A 22,260-nucleotide genomic window follows, 5' to 3' on the forward strand; every position below is an offset into this window, starting at 1 on the left:
CTTTGACCCAAAGATGACTGCAGCATACCAGCTTGTGAAAGTGTATTTCTTTGTTGTTTTGATCCAAAGATGACTGCAGCATACCGGCCTGTGCGAGTGTATTTCTTTGTTGTTTTGACCCAAAGATGACTACAGCATACCGACCTGTGAGAGTGTATTCCTTTGTTGTTTTGACCCAAAGATGACTGCAGCATACCGGCATGTGAGAGTGTATTTCTCTGTTGTTTTGACCCAAAGATGACTGCAGCATACCGGCATGTGAGAGTGTATTTCTTTGTTGTTTTGACCCAAAGATGACTGCAGCATACCGGTCTGTGAGAGTGTATTCCTTTGTAGTTTTGACCCAAAGATGACTACAGCATACCGGCATGTGAGAGTGTATTCCTTTGTTGTTTTGACCCAAAGATGACTGCAGCATACCGGTCTGTGAGAGTGTATTCCTTTGTAGTTTTGACCCAAAGATGACTACAGCATACCGGCCTGTTGTCTCACACAAACACACACACACACACACACACACATACACACACACATGCACACACACACATACATACACACACACACACACACACACACACACACACACATACGTGTCTGAGGGGGGGGATATCTGGACATTTGCCGCAAAGAAAAATGTGTTATATCTGGACTTGTTTATTTCTAAAGCTACAGACACGGAGTGCGAGTGTAAACATGTGTTAGACAAATGTTAAGAATACGTTTTGAGATTTAAAAAAAACCCACTCATTATTGAAAGTTACACACCCAAAAATAGAGATTCTGAAACAGGTGTTTTATCTGGACATCTGCTACCTAAAAGTGAGTGATAGCCGGACATAATGACCGGAAAGCTGTAAATACTATCAACTTTATCAAAATAGCGTTACATATGCGTGGTGGTACAAAAAAGCTACCAGTAATCCCAATTTTTTTTTTTGACAGGGACAAACCAAGGGGAACTTTAACGCCTCTCGGCGTATATTTTCGAGACAAATGTCTCCGCAGCTGATAGTTGGTAGACTTTATTGGATGTCGTTTATCAAATGCAATCCGTCAGAGACAGAAAGCTTAGAAAGGAATTACGTTGTATTGTTTTCCTGCTTTGCCTGGCTCAGGTCGGGAAATTCAGGACCGAAATGACCCAAGGTGCAACTCATTCCTTTTGATGAATTTCTAGAGTAACGAGCCGGGGGAGTAAAGAGCCGGGTGAGTAACGAGCTGATCCCGAATATATGATAGTGTATTCCTTTGTTGTTTTGACCCAAAGATGACTACAGCATACCGGCCTGTGAGAGTGTATTCCTTTGTTGTTTTGACCCAAAGATGACTACAGCATACCGGCCTCTGAGAGTGTATTCCTTTGTTGCTTTGACCCAAACATGACTGCAGCATACCGGCCTTTGAGAGTGTATTCCTTTGTTGTTTTGACCCAAAGATGACTGCAGCATAGCGGCCTGTGAGAGTGTATTCCTTTGTTGTTTTGACCCAAAGATGACTGCAGCATACCGGCCTGTGAGAGTGTATTCCTTTGTTGTTTTGACCCAAAGATGACTGCAGCATACCGGCCTGTGAGAGTGTATTCCTTTGTTGCTTTGACCCAAAGATGACTGCGGCATACCGGCCTGTGAGAGTGTATTCCTTTGTTGTTTTGACCCAAAGATGACTGCAGCATACCGGCCTGTGAAAGTGTATTTCTTTGTTGTTTTGATCCAAAGATGACTGCAGCATACCGGCCTGTGCGAGTGTATTTCTTTGTTGTTTTGACCCAAAGATGACTACATCATACCGACCTGTGAGAGTGTATTCCTTTGTTGTTTTGACCCAAAGATGACTGCAGCATACTGGCCTGTGAGAGTGTATTCCTTTGTTGTTTTGACCCAAAGATGACTGCAGCATACCGGCATGTGAGAGTGTATTTCTCTGTTGTTTTGACCCAAAGATGACTCTACCATACCGGCATGTGAGAGTGTATTTCTTTGTTGTTTTGACCCAAAGATGACTGCAGCATACCGGTCTGTGAGAGTGTAGTCCTTTGTTGTTTTGACCCAAAGATGACTACAGCATACCGGCATGTGAGAGTGTATTCCGTTGTTGTTTTGACCCAAAGATGACTGCAGCATACCGGTCTGTGAGAGTGTATTCCTTTGTAGTTTTGACCCAAAGATGACTACAGCATACCGGCCTGTTGTCTCACACAAACACACACACACACACACACACACACACACACACACATACACACACACATGCACACACACACATACATACACACACACACACACACACACACACACACACACACACACATACGTGTCTGAGGGGGGGGGATATCTGGACATTTGCCGCAAAGAAAAATGTGTTATATCTGGACTTGTTTATTTCTAAAGCTACAGACACGGAGTGCGAGTGTAAACATGTGTTAGACAAATGTTAAGAATACGTTTTGAGATTTAAAAAAAACCCCACTCATTATTGAAAGTTACACACCCAAAAATAGAGATTCTGAAACAGGTGTTTTATCTGGACATCTGCTACCTAAAAGTGAGTGATAGCCGGACATAATGACCGGAAAGCTGTAAATACTATCAACTTTATCAAAATAGCGTTACATATGCGTGGTGGTACAAAAAAGCTACCAGTAATCCCAATTTTTTTTTTTTGACAGGGACAAACCAAGGGGAACTTTAACGCCTCTCGGCGTATATTTTCGAGACAAATGTCTCCGCAGCTGATAGTTGGTAGACTTTATTGGATGTCGTTTATCAAATGCAATCCGTCAGAGACAGAAAGCTTAGAAAGGAATTACGTTGTATTGTTTTCCTGCTTTGCCTGGCTCAGGTCGGGAAATTCAGGACCGAAATGACCCAAGGTGCAACTCATTCCTTTTGATGAATTTCTAGTTTCTTAAAAGTTTTCGCAGCTGTTGGTAGACTTTATTGGATGTCGTTATTCATATGTATCCGTCAGAGACAGAGAGCTTAGAAAGGAATTACGTAATTGGAAGACTTTATTGGATGTCGTTATTCAAATGCAAACCGTCAGAAACAGAAAGCTTAGAAAGGAATTACGTTGTATTGTTTTCCTGCTTTGCCTGGTTCAGGTCGGGAAATTCAGGACCGAAATGACCCAAGGTGCAACTCATTCCTTTTGATGAGTTTCAAGTTTCTTAAAAGTGTTTGCAGCTGTTGGTAGACTTTATTGAATGTCGTTATTCAAACGTATCCGTCAGAGACAGAGAGCTTAGAAAGTAATTACGTAATTGGTAGACTTTATTGGATGTCGTTGTTCAAATTACAAACCGCCACAGACAGAAAGCTTAGAAAAAAATTTATTTCTTTGTTTGCGCATGAAAAGACTTCAGGCCAGATTTTCTTTACAAAACCGGGGAGGTAGGGTAGGGGAAGGTTTTTTTTTTTTTTGAGCATGAAAAGACTAGGTGTCTAAAGCAGAGTTCCACTATACTTTTTGGTTTGAAACGTTCACAAATGCTTTGGGTATTACCAAATGTAGGCAACAGGGTAATTGATCATTTATGTCAAAAAGTGGAGATTTCTGCGCATGTTCGGGGTTATGCTCGATACAGACTAACACAGAACACCCAAACACTAATGGGGAGCTGGGTCAATGTAAAAGCAATGTTTTGGCGTCAAAACATTTTTCAGATTGCTTCTAGATTTCTCTCAAAATTAATTAACTCGTTTAATCGATGTGCCAGCTCTGAGCAATAGCAAAATGGGCGGAGCTTAGGTTTGTTCCAGCTCTGACGCAATTCGCAAAACGGACAATATAAGGCCCTTATAGATGAAATATATACTCCTGATGATAGAATAGCATGGCTGGCATCAAAGTGGTGAAATCTGCATGTTATGCGGCAAAAACGAACTGTTCCAGCTCTGAGGTGTTTGATTCCCCTTTCCCCGTCGCAATATAACCTTCGTGGTTAAACACGACGTTAAACACAAAATAAAGAAAGAAAGACAGAGCCGGGGGAGTAACGAGCCGGGGGAGTAACGAGCCGGGTGAGTAACGAGCTGATCCCGAATATATGATAAATGTTATGACCTTATTTTTTTTTTAAGTCTTGAGACAGGGGTTCCACTGTAGCATACACAAGCTAGGGTTTGATTTAAAGGCAAAAGTGGTTTAAAAAAAAAGTACAGGTTTCTTACATTTTTTGGTGTAAGTTAGACACGAAACCAGCACAACATAGAAGCAGAATGATCATACATGTATTTTGAAGGAATATGGAGCCTTGGAGGACAAAATAAACAACAAAAACCACTACTACCTTTTACCTTTTTATATTTAGTCAAGTTTTGACTAAATATTTTAACATCGAGGGGGAATCGAAACGAGGGTCGTGGTGTATGTGCGTGCGTGTGTCTGTGTGTCTGTGTGTCTGTGTGTGTGTGTGTGTGTGTAGAGCGATTCAGACTAAACTACTGGACCGATCTTTATGAAATTTGACATGAGAGTTCCTGGGTGTGAAATCCCCGAACGTTTTTTTCATTTTTTTGATAAATGTCTTTGATGACGTCATATCCGGCTTTTCGTGAAAGTTGAGGCGGCACTGTCACGCCCTCATTTTTCAACCAAATTGGTTGAAATTTTGGTCAAGTAATCTTCGACGAAGCCCGGACTTCGGTATTGCATTTCAGCTTGGTGGCTTAAAAATTAATTAATGACTTTGGTCATTAAAAATCTGAAAATTGTAAAAAAAAATAAAAATTTATAAAACGATCCAACTTTACGTTTATCTTATTTTCCATCATTTGCTGATTCCAAAAACATATAAATATGTTATATTCGGATTAAAAACAAGCTCTGAAAATTAAATATATAAAAATTATTATCAAAATTAAATTGTCCAAATCAATTTAAAAACACTTTCATCTTATTCCTTGTCGGTTCCTGATTCCAAAAACATATAGATATGATATGTTTGGATTAAAAACACGCTCAAAAAGTTAAAACAAAGAGAGGTACAGAAAAGCGTGCTATCCTTCTTAGCGCAACTACTACCCCGCTCTTCTTGTCAATTTCACTGCCTTTGCCATGAGCGGTGGACTGACGATGCTACGAGTATACGGTCTTGCTGAAAAATGGCATTGCGTTCAGTTTCATTCTGTGAGTTCGACAGCTACTTGTCTAAATATTGTATTTTCGCCTTACGCGACTTGTTTTTAATATCAAAGTTCTAAGAGAAGATTTTTTTCTAAAATCTGAGCTTGATTTATAAAACCTGACTGATACAAAAGCATAAAATCCAATATATGTCAGCAAACATAAAAACAAAAAAAAATTAGTATTCATTTAAAATCTAGCTGTTCTAAATTCAAAATACAGTTAAAAAGCAACTTGCTCATGTCATAGTAATAAAACAATCTCATATTATGTTAAACTGCGAAAAAAAAGTGTGTGTGAACAGGGATTGTTACTCAGGTTGTATCCGGACAAACACAAAACACAAAAAGTAACAAAATGTGTGTTATATCCCGACATTTTGCTAAATTGTGAAAATTCAATTATTTATATGTATTACACATTATTTCAAGCCTCCATAGTTATTTTGGAGTGATTTTGAAGACGTGTTTTATTTGGACGTCGAATTAAAATTATGTGTCCAAGTAAAGCGCTAAATTTTGCGCGGGAGTCGAGCTATCCCACCATTAACACATACACACACACACACACACACACACACACACACACACACACACAGATACACCCACACACATATACACACACCCACATACACACACACACACACACACACACACACACACACATGTACAATGTCTGCTGCCTCTCAACCCCACTCAACTAGATTCGGTCACGACTTGACTGAATGTTGAAAAAGAAGAAAACATTACTGTGTGCCAAGATCACCAGTCCTTTAACCGATCGTTGACCTGTAAGTTCATGACACGTGCAAACTTCATAGACGAGTCAAGTTTGAGCATAATTTCATTTGTGTTGCTTTTTATCAGTGCTTGACTCCAGGTCAAACCCTTGTCTGAACTGAACTGAGATCTCGAAAATATAAAAACGCATTGTCTGCCAATAGATGTCGATGTCAAGTATTAGATCAGCGCCATGACGTCACCACTCGGTCGCTCAAAGCCGAACATCCGTCCCCAGGGCACAAAGCATTATTACAGCAGAAGGCAACAGAGCTAGATTTAGTGTTCCCAGTGACACTGGATGTAAGCCAGACACACACACAAATACAGAGCTACATCTGTCGCGCCAGCATATCAGGCGATGTTGGTTTTTACATTTAGTCAAGTTAGTCAAGTTTTGACTAAATGTTTTAACGTAGAGGGGGGAATCGAGACGAGGGTCGTGGTGTATGTGCGTGTGTGTGTCTGTGTGTGTGTGTGTAGAGCGATTCAGACTAAACTACTGGATCGATCGTTATGAAATTTGACATGAGAGTTCCTGGGTACGATATCCCCAGACGTTTTTTTCATTTTTTCGATAAATGTCTTTGATGACGTCATATATGTTTGGATTAAAAACACGCTCAGAAAGTTAAAACGAAGAGAGGTACAGAAAAGCGTGCTATCCTTCTCAGCGCAACTACTAAACCGCTCTTCTTGTCAATTTCACTGCTTTTGCCATGAGCATGAGCGGTGGACTGACGATGCTACGAGTATACGGTCTTGATGAAAACTTGCATTGCGTTCAGTTTCATTCTGTGAGTTCGACAGCTACTTGACTAAATGTTGTATTTTCGCCTTACGCGACTTGTTAACCTTCGTTTCAATTTCAAACCCAACATTCCGATTGTGTAGTGCAGCACCCACTGTACTTGACTTTGGATAGCACGCTTTTCTGTACCTCTCTTTGTTTTAACTTTCTGAGCGTGTTTTTAATCCAAACATATCATATCTAAATGTTTTTGGAATCAGGAACCGACAAGGAAAAAGGTGAAATTGTTTTTAAATTGATTAAATCGGTTCCTGATTCCAAAAACATATAGATATGATATGTTTGGATTAAAAACACGCTCAGAAAGTTAAAACGAAGAGAGGTACAAAAACGTGTGCTATGCAGCACAGCGCAACCGCTACCGCGCTGAACAGGCTCGTCACTTTCACTGCCTTTTGCACTAGCGGCGGACTAAATGTAGTAATTTCGCTTTACGCGACTTGTTTCTTCTGCATGGGAGGAGAGAATGTTAGAAAAAGACGAAAAAGTAAAAATTAGGGTAACGTTACAAAAAGGGCAATAACTCTGGAATGAAACATTATTTTGACCTAAAACCATACAAGTAATAACGGCAGATGATTGAACTTACTATTTCCCGGCAAAAGTTTGTTTTTAAAAGTTTGGCCATTTTAAGTCATTTTGGGGGTATCTCCAAAAAAGGGTCATAACTCCGTGAAAAATAAATTTGAAGGTCTGAAATTCTCACATCACGTTCTAAATATAACAGTCTGTCAAATAAAATCCAAAACTCAAAATCGATAAATTTGTCAACAAGGTCCCTTTTCGCAGAAATGGCCACATATTATGTTAAACTGCGAAAAAAAAGTGTGTGTGAACAGGGATTGTTACTCAGGTTGTATCCGGACAAACACAAAACACAAAAAGTAACAAAATGTGTGTTATATCCCGACATTTTGCTAAATTGTGAAAATTCAATTATTTATATGTATTACACATTATTTCAAGCCTCCATAGTTATTTTGGAGTGATTTTGAAGACGTGTTTTATTTGGACGTCGAATTAAAATTATGTGTCCAAGTAAAGCGCTAAATTTTGCGCGGGAGTCGAGCTATCCCACCATTAACACATACACACACACACACACACACACACACACACACACACACACACAGATACACCCACACACATATACACACACCCACACACACACACACACACACACACACACACATGTACAATGTCTGCTGCCTCTCAACCCCACTCTACTAGATTCGGTCACGACTTGACTGAATGTTGAAAAAGAAGAAAACATTACTGTGTGCCAAGATCACCAGTCCTTTAACCGATCGTTGACCTGTAAGTTCATGACACGTGGAAACTTCATAGACAAGTCAAGTTTGAGCATAATTTCATTTGTGTTGCTTTTTACCAGTGCTTGACTCCAGGTCAAACCCTTGTCTGAACTGAACTGAGATCTCGAAAATATAAAAACGCATTGTCTGCCAATAGATGTCGATGTCAAGTATTAGATCAGCGCCATGACGTCACCACTCGGTCGCTCAAAGCCGAACATCCGTCCCCAGGGCACAAAGCATTATTACAGCAGAAGGCAACAGAGCTAGATTTAGTGTTCCCAGTGACACTGGATGTAAGCCAGACACACACACAAATACAGAGCTACATCTGTCGCGCCAGCATATCAGGCGATGTTGGTTTTTACATTTAGTCAAGTTAGTCAAGTTTTGACTAAATGTTTTAACGTAGAGGGGGGAATCGAGACGAGGGTCGTGGTGTATGTGCGTGTGTGTGTCTGTGTGTGTGTGTGTGTGTGTAGAGCGATTCAGACTAAACTACTGGATCGATCGTTATGAAATTTGACATGAGAGTTCCTGGGTACGATATCCCCAGACGTTTTTTTCATTTTTTCGATAAATGTCTTTGATGACGTCATATATGTTTGGATTAAAAACACGCTCAGAAAGTTAAAACGAAGAGAGGTACAGAAAAGCGTGCTATCCTTCTCAGCGCAACTACTAAACCGCTCTTCTTGTCAATTTCACTGCTTTTGCCATGAGCATGAGCGGTGGACTGACGATGCTACGAGTATACGGTCTTGATGAAAACTTGCATTGCGTTCAGTTTCATTCTGTGAGTTCGACAGCTACTTGACTAAATGTGGTATTTTTGCCTTACGCGACTTGTTAACCTTCGTTTCAATTTCAAACCCAACATTCCGATTGTGTAGTGCAGCACCCACTGTACTTGACTTTGGATAGCACGCTTTTCTGTACCTCTCTTTGTTTTAACTTTCTGAGCGTGTTTTTAATCCAAACATATCATATCTAAATGTTTTTGGAATCAGGAACCGACAAGGAAAAAGGTGAAATTGTTTTTAAATTGATTAAATCGGTTCCTGATTCCAAAAACATATAGATATGATATGTTTGGATTAAAAACACGCTCAGAAAGTTAAAACGAAGAGAGGTACAGTAAAGTGTGCTATGCAGCACAGCGCAACCGCTACCGCGCTGAACAGGCTCGTCACTTTCACTGCCTTTTGCACTAGCGGCGGACTAAATGTAGTAATTTCGCTTTACGCGACTTGTTTCTTCTGCATGGGAGGAGAGAATGATAGAAAAAGACGAAAAAGTAAAAATTAGGGTAACGTTACAAAAAGGGCAATAACTCTGGAATGAAACATTATTTTGACCTAAAACCATACAAGTAATAACGGCAGATGATTGAACTTACTATTTCCCGGCAAAAGTTTGTTTTTAAAAGTTTGGCCATTTTAAGTCATTTTGGGGGTATCTCCAAAAAAGGGTCATAACTCCGTGAAAAATAAATTTGAAGGTCTGAAATTCTCACATCACGTTCTAAATATAACAGTCTGTCAAATAAAATCCAAAACTCAAAATCGATAAATTTGTCAACAAGGTCCCTTTTCGCAGAAATGGCCACATATTATGTTAAACTGCGAAAAAAAAGTGTGTGTGAACAGGGATTGTTACTCAGGTTGTATCCGGACAAACACAAAACACAAAAAGTAACAAAATGTGTGTTATATCCCGACATTTTGCTAAATTGTGAAAATTCAATTATTTATATGTATTACACATTATTTCAAGCCTCCATAGTTATTTTGGAGTGATTTTGAAGACGTGTTTTATTTGGACGTCGAATTAAAATTATGTGTCCAAGTAAAGCGCTAAATTTTGCGCGGGAGTCGAGCTATCCCACCATTAACACATACACACACACACACACACACACACACACACACACACACACACACACACACACACACACACACACACACATATACACACACCCACATACACACACACACACACACACACACACATGTACAATGTCTGCTGCCTCTCAACCCCACTCTACTAGATTCGGTCACGACTTGACTGAATGTTGAAAAAGAAGAAAACATTACTGTGTGCCAAGATCACCAGTCCTTTAACCGATCGTTGACCTGTAAGTTCATGACACGTGCAAACTTCATAGACGAGTCAAGTTTGAGCATAATTTCATTTGTGTTGCTTTTTATCAGTGCTTGACTCCAGGTCAAACCCTTGTCTGAACTGAACTGAGATCTCGAAAATATAAAAACGCATTGTCTGCCAATAGATGTCGATGTCAAGTATTAGATCAGCGCCATGACGTCACCACTCGGTCGCTCAAAGCCGAACATCCGTCCCCAGGGCACAAAGCATTATTACAGCAGAAGGCAACAGAGATAGATTTAGTGTTCCCAGTGACACTGGATGTAAGCCAGACACACACACAAATACAGAGCTACATCTGTCGCGCCAGCATATCAGACGATGTTGGTTTTTACATTTAGTCAAGTTAGTCAAGTTTTGACTAAATGTTTTAACGTAGAGGGGGGAATCGAGACGAGGGTCGTGGTGTATGCGCGTGTGTGTGTGTGTCTGTGTGTGTGTGTGTGTAGAGCGATTCAGACTAAACTACTGGACCGATCGTTATGAAATTTGACATGAGAGTTCCTGCCATGGGTACGATATCCCCAGACTTTTTTTCATTTTTTCGATAAATGTCTTTGATGACGTCATATATGTTTGGATTAAAAACACGCTCAGAAAGTTAAAACGAAGAGAGGTACAGAAAAGCGTGCTATCCTTCTCAGCGCAACTACTAAACCGCTCTTCTTGTCAATTTCACTGCCTTTGCCATGAGCATGAGCGGTGGACTGACGATGCTACGAGTATACGGTCTTGATGAAAACTTGCATTGCGTTCAGTTTCATTCTGTGAGTTCGACAGCTACTTGACTAAATGTGGTATTTTTGCCTTACGCGACTTGTTAACCTTCGTTTCAATTTCAAACCCAACATTCCGATTGTGTAGTGCAGCACCCACTGTACTTGACTTTGGATAGCACGCTTTTCTGTACCTCTCTTTGTTTTAACTTTCTGAGCGTGTTTTTAATCCAAACATATCATATCTAAATGTTTTTGGAATCAGGAACCGACAAGGAAAAAGGTGAAATTGTTTTTAAATTGATTAAATCGGTTCCTGATTCCAAAAACATATAGATATGATATGTTTGGATTAAAAACACGCTCAGAAAGTTAAAACGAAGAGATCAAGGTACAAAAAAGCGTGCTATGCAGCACAGCGCAACCGCTACCGCGCTGAACAGGCTCATCACTTTCACTTCCTTTTGCACTAGCGGCGGACTAAATGTATCAATTTCCCTTTACGCGACTTGTTTCTTCTGCATGGGAGGAGAGAATGATAGAAAAAGACGAAAAAGTAAAAATTAGGGTAACGTTACAAAAAGGGCAATAACTCTGGAATGAAACATTATTTTGACCTAAAACCATACAAGTAATAACGGCAGATGATTGAACTTACTATTTCCCGGCAAAAGTTTGTTTTTAAAAGTTTGGCCATTTTAAGTCATTTTGGGGGTATCTCCAAAAAAGGGTCATAACTCCGTGAAAAATAAATCTGAAGGTCTGAAATTCTCACATCACGTTCTAAATATAACAGTCTGTCAAATAAAATCCAAAACTCAAAATCGATAAATTTGTCAACAAGGTCCCTTTTCGCAGAAATGGCCACATATTATGTTAAACTGCGAAAAAAAAGTGTGTGTGAACAGGGATTGTTACTCAGGTTGTATCCGGACAAACACAAAACACAAAAAGTAACAAAATGTGTGTTATATCCCGACATTTTGCTAAATTGTGAAAATTCAATTATTTATATGTATTACACATTATTTCAAGCCTCCATAGTTATTTTGGAGTGATTTTGAAGACGTGTTTTATTTGGACGTCGAATTAAAATTATGTGTCCAAGTAAAGCGCTAAATTTTGCGCGGGAGTCGAGCTATCCCACCATTAACACACACACACACACACACACACACACACACACACACACACACACACACACACACAGATACACCCACACACATATACACACACCCACATACACACACACACACACACACACACACACATGTACAATGTCTGCTGCCTCTCAACCCCACTCTACTAGATTCGGTCACGACTTGACTGAATGTTGAAAAAGAAGAAAACATTACTGTGTGCCAAGATCACCAGTCCTTTAACCGATCGTTGACCTGTAAGTTCATGACACGTGCAAACTTCATAGACGAGTCAAGTTTGAGCATAATTTCATTTGTGTTGCTTTTTACCAGTGCTTGACTCCAGGTCAAACCCTTGTCTGAACTGAACTGAGATCTCGAAAATATAAAAACGCATTGTCTGCCAATAGATGTCGATGTCAAGTATTAGATCAGCGCCATGACGTCACCACTCGGTCGCTCAAAGCCGAACATCCGTCCCCAGGGCACAAAGCATTATTACAGCAGAAGGCAACAGAGCTAGATTTAGTGTTCCCAGTGACACTGGATGTAAGCCAGACACACACACAAATACAGAGCTACATCTGTCGCGCCAGCATATCAGGCGATGTTGGTTTTTACATTTAGTCAAGTTAGTCAAGTTTTGACTAAATGTTTTAACGTAGAGGGGGGAATCGAGACGAGGGTCGTGGTGTATGTGCGTGTGTGTGTCTGTGTGTGTGTGTGTGTGTGTAGAGCGATTCAGACTAAACTACTGGATCGATCGTTATGAAATTTGACATGAGAGTTCCTGGGTACGATATCCCCAGACGTTTTTTTCATTTTTTCGATAAATGTCTTTGATGACGTCATATATGTTTGGATTAAAAACACGCTCAGAAAGTTAAAACGAAGAGAGGTACAGAAAAGCGTGCTATCCTTCTCAGCGCAACTACTAAACCGCTCTTCTTGTCAATTTCACTGCTTTTGCCATGAGCATGAGCGGTGGACTGACGATGCTACGAGTATACGGTCTTGATGAAAACTTGCATTGCGTTCAGTTTCATTCTGTGAGTTCGACAGCTACTTGACTAAATGTTGTATTTTCGCCTTACGCGACTTGTTAACCTTCGTTTCAATTTCAAACCCAACATTCCGATTGTGTAGTGCAGCACCCACTGTACTTGACTTTGGATAGCACGCTTTTCTGTACCTCTCTTTGTTTTAACTTTCTGAGCGTGTTTTTAATCCAAACATATCATATCTAAATGTTTTTGGAATCAGGAACCGACAAGGAAAAAGGTGAAATTGTTTTTAAATTGATTAAATCGGTTCCTGATTCCAAAAACATATAGATATGATATGTTTGGATTAAAAACACGCTCAGAAAGTTAAAACGAAGAGAGGTACAGTAAAGTGTGCTATGCAGCACAGCGCAACCGCTACCGCGCTGAACAGGCTCGTCACTTTCACTGCCTTTTGCACTAGCGGCGGACTAAATGTAGTAATTTCGCCTTACGCGACTTGTTTCTTCTGCATGGGAGGAGAGAATGATAGAAAAAGACGAAAAAGTAAAAATTAGGGTAACGTTACAAAAAGGGCAATAACTCTGGAATGAAACATTATTTTGACCTAAAACCATACAAGTAATAACGGCAGATGATTGAACTTACTATTTCCCGGCAAAAGTTTGTTTTTAAAAGTTTGGCCATTTTAAGTCATTTTGGGGGTATCTCCAAAAAAGGGTCATAACTCCGTGAAAAATAAATTTGAAGGTCTGAAATTCTCACATCACGTTCTAAATATAACAGTCTGTCAAATAAAATCCAAAACTCAAAATCGATAAATTTGTCAACAAGGTCCCTTTTCGCAGAAATGGCCACATATTATGTTAAACTGCGAAAAAAAAAAGTGTGTGTGAACAGGGATTGTTACTCAGGTTGTATCCGGACAAACACAAAACACAAAAAGTAACAAAATGTGTGTTATATCCCGACATTTTGCTAAATTGTGAAAATTCAATTATTTATATGTATTACACATTATTTCAAGCCTCCGTAGTTATTTTGGAGTGATTTTGAAGACGTGTTTTATTTGGACGTCGAATTAAAATTATGTGTCCAAGTAAAGCGCTAAATTTTGCGCGGGAGTCGAGCTATCCCACCATTAACACACACACACACACACACACACACACACACACACACACACACACACACACACACACACACACACACACACACACACACACACACACACACACACACACACACACACACACACACACACACGTACAATGTCTGCTGCCTCTCAACCCCACTCTACTAGATTCGGTCACGACTTGACTGTATGTTGAAAAAGAAGAAAACATTACTGTGTGCCAAGATCACCAGTCCTTTAACCGATCGTTGACCTGTAAGTTCATGACACGTGCAAACTTCATAGACGAGTCAAGTTTGAGCATAATTTCATTTGTGTTGCTTTTTACCAGTGCTTGACTCCAGGTCAAACCCTTGTCTGAACTGAACTGAGATCTCGAAAATATAAAAACGCATTGTCTGCCAATAGATGTCGATGTCAAGTATTAGATCAGCGCCATGACGTCACCACTCGGTCGCTCAAAGTCGAACATCCGTCCCCAGGGCAAAAAGCATTATTACAGCAGAAGGCAACAGAGCTAGATTTAGTGTTCCCAGTGACACTGGATGTAAGCCAGACACACACAAATACAGAGCTACATCTGTCGCGCCAGCATATCAGGCGATGTTGGTTTTTACATTTAGTCAAGTTTTGACTAAATGTTTTAACGTAGAGGGGGGAATCGAGACGAGGGTCGTGGTGTATGTGCGTGTGTGTGTGTGTGTGTCTGTGTGTGTGTGTGTAGAGCGATTCAGACTAAACTACTGGATCGATCGTTATGAAATTTGACATGAGAGTTCCTGGGTACGATATCCCCGGACTTTTTTTTCATTTTTTCGATAAATGTCTTTGATGACGTCATATCCGGCTTTTCGTGAAAGTTGAGGCGGCACTGTCACGCTCTCATTTTTCAACCAAATTGGTTGAAATTTTGGTCAAGTAATCTTCGACAAAGCCCGGACTTAAGTATTGCATTTCAGCTTGGTGGCTTAAAAATTAATTAATGGCTTTGGTCATTAAAAATCTGAAAATTGTAAAAAAAAAAAAAAAAATTATAAAACGATCCAAATTTATGTTTATCTTATTCTCCATCATTTTCTGATTCCAAAAACATTACCCGCTATTACGAGCTAGTCGTGTGACATGAGACTGTAGATGTTTCACGACGGCTTTAGCCGGAGTGAAACAGCAGCTGTCGAGAATAAAAAATAATAAAAAAAAGGAATAAGATGAATTCGGGGGTTGTGATTGGATGGTCTCTTCCTATCATCAAAGCATAATGCTACGGAAGTCGGCCATTTTTCTCAATATCCAAAAGCATATTGAGAAAAATGGCCGACGCATGGTTCCGGTTTACACATCTGTACCACGGCGATGTTTCTATCGACAACAGCATACACTGACAACTTAAAAAGCTGTTTCAACAACTGTGTTGTGAAGTCGAATGCACTTGGAGTCAGTTTTTCTACGGTCAGAAAGCGTGTAGCGGTGTGAATGTCTGCGCGAACATGATGCGCGTAAGAAGTTTGTCTGATATCAAAACCTGAGATCAACGCATCGACGCAAAAACTGTCATTTTGTAAGTTTGGAACAACAAATCAAGGTCATAACAGCTATATAATCGCTATTGTGTTTTCAGCGTAGCAATAGGGTCCGATATTCAGACTCGAACAAGTATAATGCGACTCGTCTTCGACTCGTCGGCATTATACTTGTCTCGTCTAAATATCGGACCCTATTGCTACGCTGAAAACACAATAGCTGTTATTGTTTTTAAACACTACGCTCGTATGTCACATTTTTTACAGCTTGAGATGCCCGTGCTTTACAAGAGTACACTTGGGGTCACAGTTGAACAAAGACTGTAGCAATCTGCGTAACATGTCAGAAAAATATATGTATCATTCCGTTTTCCGTTTATTTTGATGTTGTTTAATGTGTACGATTAATAATGCCGCGTCAGGGGCAATAATGATCAATTGCTTGTGTGACAAAAAAAGAAATAGAGGAAAAAAAAGCGGCTGCAATGAGTTGTCTTTCCTACCCATGGCAAAAATGTGACACTTCCAACCAATATTAGGGTTTGTAATATAATTTGTCGGAAACAATACGTGGATCGGTTTCATTTATCAACAGTGGCTGAAGGAATGTTGGTAAGTAGAGGTTACACGCCTCGACTCAGTGCATATTGAAAAATATTGGTCAAACTTAGCGGTTCGTGAAAAACGCGAGTTTCAGCAAATCCAAAAACAAAGAGACTGCCAACGTTCCAAAATTCAGAATAAAAAAAACAAGAAAGGCAGGTTGTTGGAACGTAAACTGATAGAACTATCAAGATAAGTTTTGTGTGAATATTTGTTTGTCTGTTCACTTGAAAGACCGTTGGGTCGAAATATCTGTGAATGTATTGTTTTGTCAATAACAAACGTTCCAACAACCTACCTTTCTTGTTTTTGATTCGCGAGCTTCAGCACTTTATATGTAATCCTTACGCTGCGTTCTTATTGTAATAAAGGGTTCAAATAGTGTGTGTGTGTGTGTGTGTGTATGTGTGTGTGTGTGTGTGTGTGTGTGTGTGTGTGTCTACTATTTATCTCTTCACGACTCCACCTCTCTCTCTCTCTCTCTCTCTCTCTCTCTCTCTCTCTCTCTCTCTCTCTCTCTCTCTCTCTCTCTCTCTCTCTCTCTCTCTCTCTCAACAAGATGGTTGTAAGCGGAGGTAGGTATGGTAAGTCAGGGTAAATTAAAACTGTTTCACCTTTCAGTCTTGGCACCGCCCACTTTTGAAATCTGCGACGTGTAAGGCATTTCACAACTGACGGGGGCGCGCGCACGTTCTGCTACGAGTATATTTCAGCCCGTTTCAGCGAGGGCGACTCACATAAGCTTTCCAATTAGAACTCTCAAATGTAAGTAATCTTTCCGTTTGTCATTTTTTCTGTAATAATTCGAATCTACGCATGTTAGATAAGACTAATTATCAGTTACCACAATCAAAAAAACAGAATTGTAGAAAATTGGAACGTATTTTGTATTAACACGGCAGAAATTAATATGTAAAGCGCGGAGAGCGCTTGTGGTTCGCGCTATATAAGCTCACCATAATAATAATAATAATAATAATAATAATAATAATAATAATAACAAAACAATACGTTACATTTACTAGCACGTAATTTTGGAATTTTGGAACGTTGGCAGTTGATCTGGGTTTTTTATTTTTGTATCAGTTCATAACCACAACAAGACAGTCACGCAAATATGTTATGTTTAACTTTCCCTGATGTAGTTCGAACGTTTGCTTACATAGCATTCTTTGCTTTATATTCAAAAAATAAATATTCATGTTATCAACAACTCCTCATCACAATTTCTATTACATCATCCAAATAGGCCGTGCGCACATAAAGCGACAATAAAGCGACAACAAACCGTGAACAAACAAAGATAAACATTGTACTGACTTACAGACAAAATCATAAGTAAGCTATGAATATCTACATATCCTCCTAAAAGCTTTACAACCAACCAACACGCACATAAAGATAGAAACCGGCACGGTTGGCCTAGTGGTAAGGCGTCCGCCCCGTGATCGAGAGGTCTAAGACTTTAAAATTGGCAATCTAGTGGCTGCTCCGCCTGGCGTCTGGCATTATAGGGTTAGTGCCACAGAACTTATATCAGTTCTAATATAAGTTCTGTGGTTAGTGCTTGGACTGGTTGGTCCGGTGTCAGAATAATGTGACTGGGTGAGACATGAAGCCTGTGCTGCGACTTCTGTCTTGTGTGTGGCGCACGTTATATGTCAAAGCAGCACCGCCCTGATATGGCCCTTCGTGGTCGGCTGGGCGTTAAGCAAACAAACAAATAAAGATAGAAGTCTACTTTATTATTCTCTTCAACTGTATTCCAAATGCAATGAACATTACGGTGCATACACGAGCACAGAAATGGGAGAAACAGTATTAAACTGACAAAAAAATCAAAACCTTTTATCTATAAACCTATTTTGCAAGTTAAATGGATAAAGTGTATTACAATATTATCTATACAAATATTTTTAATGTGATACGTAAGATCTCATTCGAAGAAAATGCCTTCAATCGAAGTGTAACATGTTAACTAAATAACCTTATTTAGGCATCACATTATTGTTTTCATCGTTGAAATAAAAGATTTGCTTGGCAAACGAAAATAATAAGTTATTTTATCTGTAATTATTCTACTTACACATCCAGAAATCACAAACAGATTTGAATACCGAACATTCAGACTGTGGCTGAGTTTTGTAAACATCCGACAATTCACAAAATATGCTCTAATATGTGAACCAATGTCAACACAAGACTGTAAACCCTGCCTTTAGCAACATGCAATTATTCATGATTCACTCTTGTTTATTTTATTTATTTTTATTTACGAGAATTTATATCGCGCACATATCTCACCACACAAGGCGCCTCAAGGCGCATGTTACCTATTAATGCCGTGTGAGATGGAATTTTTTACACAATATATCACGCATTCACATAGACCAGCAAACCTCAAGCCTATTAGGGCGAGCATTCACCTTTCACGGCCTTTATACCAAGTCACACGGGTATTTGATGGACATTTTTATCTATTATCTAATCTCTCTGATTAAGTTTTTTTTAATTATTATTATTAAAACGGCCAGTTGGCAAGGCTCAACAATATTTGGTTTCATTCTCAAACCAGCTTAACAAAACAAAGAATCAAACGTGGTTGGATTGGTTTCAATTGGTTTCCAGCGTTCTATGTTCGATTAATAATAACGATCAAGACAGCCATACAATCTTATACGCTTCGTTTTCAAAAATTTCAACACAGCCAGAAGCAGCACAAACGATGTAACAATTGCAATGCCTATCAGAAACTGATAATATTTTTAATTCGTTATTATACCCTTGCCACTATACCATATCAAGTTTACATACATGTCATATACCCATGAGAGAGGGAGAGAGAGAGACAGAGAGAGAGAGAGAGAGAGAGAGAGAGAGAGAGAGGGAGAGAAAGAGAGAGATAAAGATAAAGAGATAGAGAGAGAGAGATAGAGAGAGCGAGAGAGAGAGATAGAGAGAGCGAGAGAGAAAGAGAGAGAGAGAGAGAGAACAAGAACAAGAACAAGAACAAGAACAAGATTTTATTCCTTTAAGGCCTTAGCCCCTTTCGGAAGGGTGCTGGTTACACAAAAGTAGAGCGTGTGTGCAGCAGCAATCCACACACGCGTCGTTTCAAGTGAACAGAAGAAAAGACAATGTATAATCATAAAATACTAATGCCTAAACAGCGTTTTCTAAACATTTAAATGAAAAATACAAGAACTTAGCTACATTGCAAAGTATAGTTTCATTTTTCACAGACAACAACAGTGCAAGTTTGAAGTTCGAAGGACATCTACAAAATTTTGCTGGAATAAATTGACGTCTTAGATTTTCCAGTGCAGGGCAGCATAAAACAAAATGCAATTCATCTTCAGTACTAGATTGACACAAACGACAGACCAAATTATTTTCACTTACAGCTTTATACCTTTCTGTATGTAAAGCAAGTCTGGAAATACCCAATCTAAATTTAACCAAAACATTTAAAATGTGTCTGTTTACTGGAATTGACAAGTATGTTTCTACAAGATTTGTTGTCTTAAAGGTACGGTACAATGCAAACCGGTCGCTAGTCTGAATATGATTATCCCACTCTTGCCACCGGCAGTCAATAATGCGTTGCTTAAAACATGCCAAAAACGAATTAATACAGGCTACACCTTGGTTAATCCATACATACTGAAAACCATATCGACACAGGCACAACCGTACCTGTGATGCCCAAGTAGATTTACCTCTGCTATCTAGAGAAAACAACATCTTATATGCTTTACGAGGTAATCTACTGTCATCCATTCTTGTCAGTTTCAGCCAGTATCTTATGCAACGTACATATGAATTTATGTAAATGGGATAACGTCCAAATTCACCATATACAAGATCATTAGGAGTACGCCTGTCAACACCTAAAAAACGTTTTAAAGCAAACAAATGCACCTTTTCTACTGTTGCTGCCTGCATCAGACCCCATACCTCGGCACCATACTGAACAATAGGTTGAACTTGTGAGTCAAAAAGCTTGATAAAAACATCCAAAGACAATCTATCGAACTTATACAAATTACTCATAATACACAGTACTGCACGTTTTGCTCTGGCAACTAGATCTTGACAAGCAAAATTAAAGCTTAATTTGGTAGAAAAATAAATACCTAAATACTTGTATGCATTTACTACCTCCATTCTTTGCCCACCAAAATACCAAACTTCACGAGCAGCTAGATATCCACCTTTACGAAAAACCACGATGTTACTTTTCCCCATGTTTACTTTAAGCTCAAGGCGCTGTGAAGCAAAATATAGACTATGTAGTTGTGACTGCAGACCAACAACAGTTTCAGACAGCAAAGTAATATCATCGGCAAACAGTAGAATGAACAATTCAACAATGTCAGGGTTTAAAGTAATACTATGCCTACCATTATCAATGATTTCCAATGCCAGCTCATTTATAAATAGAGCGAATAAAATTGGACTGCACACGTCTCCTTGCTTCACACCTTTTGTACAGTTAATGAAATCTGTTAGTTGAGCACCACATCGTATTTTAGCCTTGACCACTGCATACATACTTTTAATACATCTATACAACTTTCCCTTTATACCATTTTTAATCAAAATTGGCCAGAGCAGTCTGCGTGAGATACTGTCAAAACATTTCTCAAAATCAATGAAAGCTACATAAAGTTTGCGATTATTAGAAAATTGTTTCTGTACAGCAGCAAGCAGAGTGAAGATGTGGTCAACAGTAGAATAATTGTGTTTGAAACTAGCCTGACATTCACCTGTAATATTATGTAATTCAGTCCACTCTTTAAGTCTATTATTAACAACAGTACCATACAATTTACTGCATATATCACACAATGAAATTCCCCTATAGTTGTTAGTATCATTTCTATCTCCTTTCTTAAATAACGGTACAATAACTGAATCGTACCAGTTCTGTGGATAGATTCCCTCATCAAACAAAGCGTTAAACAGTTTCACTAAAAACAACACCACATCTTCGCTAGCTGCTTTAAAAAATTCCCCAATTAAACCATCAGGTCCTGCAGCTTTGCCCGATTTCAGTTTTCTGATAGCAATCAACACTTCTTCTTTGGTAATGGGTCTATCCAGCATTTCTTCATATTTATTATTCACGTCATTAACATCAGCATGCTCATCATCAGAGAGAGAGAGAGAGAGAGAGAGAGAGAGAGAGAGAGAGAGAGAGAGAGAGAGAGAGAGAGAGAGAGAGAGAGAGAGAGAGAGAGAGAGAGAGAGAGAGAGAGAGAGAGAGAGAGAGAGAGAGAGCTAATCTAACAAGGGAAAGAAACGCTGTATTTTTCTTAAAATGTCAGCAAGATGATTGCCTCCCCTGGATACCATTATCTTGGTTTTGGTCCTTTCATATATAGATATGCTTTTCATTGAGTATTTTAAAGTACATTTTTCTGGTAGTGAAGGATTCGCTTAGAATTATTCTCGAGGTCTTACTAGTTTAAACACTAAGAGACTGGGTTGACATATTGTTACTTCAGGAGGTCTTACTAGTATAAACACTAAGAGACTGGTTTGACATCTTGTTACTTCGGGAGGTCTTACTAGTTTAAACACTAAGAGACTGGTTTGACATTTTGTTACTTCAGGAGGTCTTACTAGTTTAAACACTATAAGGGTTGATTTGACATCTCGTTACTTCCGGAGGTTTAACTAGTTTAAACACTAAGAGACTGGTTTGACATTTTGTTACTTCAGGAGGTCTTACTAGTTTAAACACTAAGAGACTGGTTTGACATTTTGTTACTTCAGGAGGTCTTACTAGTTTAAACACAAAGAGACTGGTTTGAAATTGTGTTACTTCAGGAGGTCTTACTAGTTTAAACACTAAGAGACTGGTGTGACATCCTGTTACTTCAGGAGGTCTTACTAGTTTAAACACTAAGAGATTGGTTTGCCATTTTGTTACTTCAGGAGGTCT

General features: G+C 39.2%; 1 protein-coding gene across 2 annotated transcripts in view; it reads left to right on the forward strand.

Moving 5' to 3' along the window:
* Positions 1-22,260, forward strand: part of LOC138961768 (uncharacterized) — a 33,257-nt gene that overhangs the window by 5,584 nt on the left and 5,413 nt on the right. Inside the window, exon 2 of one of the 2 annotated variants that reach the window (XM_070333439.1) lies at positions 16,932-17,075. The exons of the other annotated variant lie outside the window; for it this stretch is intronic. The gene's annotated coding sequence lies outside the window, so the exon portion shown is untranslated. The remainder of the gene's footprint in view (positions 1-16,931; positions 17,076-22,260) is intronic. 2 annotated transcript variants of the gene reach the window in all.

Source organism: Littorina saxatilis, linkage group LG3 (assembly GCF_037325665.1).
Source record: "Littorina saxatilis isolate snail1 linkage group LG3, US_GU_Lsax_2.0, whole genome shotgun sequence".
NCBI classification, from domain to species: domain Eukaryota; kingdom Metazoa; phylum Mollusca; class Gastropoda; order Littorinimorpha; family Littorinidae; genus Littorina; species Littorina saxatilis.